Source organism: Gopherus flavomarginatus, chromosome 1 (genome assembly GCF_025201925.1).
Source record: "Gopherus flavomarginatus isolate rGopFla2 chromosome 1, rGopFla2.mat.asm, whole genome shotgun sequence".
NCBI lineage: Eukaryota > Metazoa > Chordata > Testudines > Testudinidae > Gopherus > Gopherus flavomarginatus.
Window position 1 is genome coordinate 40069371 of NC_066617.1, and position 2266 is coordinate 40071636.

Sequence of the window (2266 nt, forward strand, 5' to 3'; positions counted from 1 at the left end):
ATTAGCTTATTTTTATAAAATCATATAGGCTGTAACGTTGCACCTTGCATTCAGTATTAAAGTGATTTGTAACCCAACACCAGCCAAAGTTGATCACTCTGAAGCCTTGTCTGCACCACAAAGTTGCAGCGCTGGTGAGGGAGTTATAGTGCTGCAACTTAGGAGGTGTACACATCTGCAGGGCATCACCAGCGCTGCAACTCCCTGTTTGCAGCGCTGGCCATACACCCGTTGAAACTCGCGTGTAGAGGATCCAGCACTGGTGATCCAGCGCTGGTCATCAGGCGTAAACACTCACCAGCGTTTTTCTTGACCTCCGTGGAATAAACAGGTATCCCAGCATACCAGAGGAAGCCTCTCTGGTAATCAAGCAGGTCTCCTTCCCCACGGTTTGCAGGGGGGTTCGGGGAACGCGGAGAGCAAACCACGGGGAAGCAGGTCTCCTTCCCCGCGGTTTGCTCTCGCGTTCCCCTAACCCCCGTGCAAGCAGATCTCCTTCCCCGCGGTTTGCAGGGGGGCTCGGGGAATGCGACAGCACACCGCTGGGAAGGAGACCTGCTTGCAGGGCGGTTCGGGGGAATGCGACAGCACAGCGCGAGGAAGGAGATCTGCTTGCACGGGGGTTCAAAAAACACCGGAGCAAACCGCTGGGAAGGAGACCTGCTTGCAGGGGGTTCAAAAAACACCAGAGCAAACCGCAGGGAAGGAGACCTGCTTGCAGGGGGGTTTGGGGAACACCGGAGCAAACCGCTGGGAAGGAGACCTGCTTGGGGGGGGTGTTCGGGGAACACTGGAGCAAACCGCAGGGAAGGAGACCTGCTTGCAGGGGGGTTCAGGGAACGCGAGAGCAAACCGCGGGGAAGGAGATCTGCTTGCAGGGGGGGTTCGGGGAACACCGGAGCAAACCGCAGGGAAGGAGACCTGCTTGCAGGGGGGTTCGAGGAACACCGGAGCAAACCACTGGGAAGGAGACCTGCTTGCACGGGGGTTCGGGGAACGCGACAGCACACCGCGGGGAAGGAGATCTGCTTGCACGGGGGTTCAAAAAACACCGGAGCAAACAGCTGGGAAGGAGACCTGCTTGCAGGGGGGTTCGGGGAACGCAAGAACAAACCGTGGGGAAGGAGACCTGCTTGCACGGGGGTTCGGGGAACGCGAGAACAAACCGTGGGGAAGGAGACCTGCTTGGGAGGGGGGTGTTCGGGGAACACTGGAGCAAACCGCGGGGAAGGAGACCTGCTTCCCCGCGGTTTGCTCTCGCGTTCCCCTAACCCCCCTTGAAGCCGCCCAACAGCGCTGCAGTGTGGCCACATCTAACACCACTTGCAGCGCTGGTTGCTGTAAGTGTGACCACTCTGCAGCGCTGGCCCTATACAGCTGTACTAATACAACTGTAACAACCAGCGCTGCAAAATTGTAGATGTAGACATACCCTAAGCATACCTTTCTATCTGCTGGATATCTTGGCAGAGTAGGTGTGTTCATGTAAATACATTTTTGCTACTTAAGTCTCTCCCCCTCCCAGCTAGTTGTTAGGGGAGAATTCATTCATACCCTGCCTAAAGATATTAATAGAACTTCAGTGATGTAAATACTACTATGCTGTCTGATTTTGGAAATGCATATTTTATGTGCTGGAAGAAAAAAACACTCAAAATCTTCATTCATTTACTGATTTTTGTCCTAGGTCAATTAGCAAATTACCTGTCATATAAATTTAAATGTTGGGAAGGCAGTTCTGCTGGGATTCTAGTTCTTAAAAGTAATATAGTTTATTTCACACTTCATCTAAGAATTTGAAATGTCTTTCTTTAAAAATGAACAAATTGTCACCAATACAGTTAACATTTTGTCAGCTTTCTCCTTTCAACTGGGATATGAAAGATCTCTGTGGATTCAGTTTTTTATTGCTTATATTTTTGTATTACAAATTTTCAAAAATAAAATGAGTTGGGCTTTTAATAACCTGTGTCAGATAAAAAAATAGAGATGAAATTTTCAAAAGGATGCTAGATAGTTAGGTGCCAGTCTTCAAAGACTGCACCCCAAATCCTTTCATTTTTAAAATACCTTTGTGTGTGTCCAACCTTCCTCTGACTTCAGTTTACCAAAATCTTAAAAGTAACTTCTAATCTTCTTAGGTATTTTAAAAATCCGGTCACAATTTTTCAATGCAGCCTTTTTTTTGACAGAAATTGACCTGTTTTTCTAAGCAAAACTTATCTCAGAAATTTTAGTTTAATTTGAAAGTTTCCAGGTCCCTTTT

At 48.5% G+C, this 2266-nt stretch overlaps 1 long non-coding RNA gene across 2 annotated transcripts; it reads right to left on the bottom strand.

The window, feature by feature from the left end:
• Positions 1–589: 589 nt before the first annotated feature.
• Positions 590–1432, bottom strand: LOC127042911 (uncharacterized). 2 transcript variants are annotated; one of them, XR_007772097.1, is made up of 3 exons: positions 1130–1432; positions 974–1077; positions 590–660 (listed from the first exon to the last, which is right to left on the bottom strand). It is a non-coding gene; the product is annotated as an uncharacterized LOC127042911 (long non-coding RNA). The 2 variants fall into 2 exon arrangements; XR_007772096.1 differs by lacking the exon at positions 590–660 and adding an exon at positions 676–763.
• Positions 1433–2266: the final 834 nt, after the last annotated feature.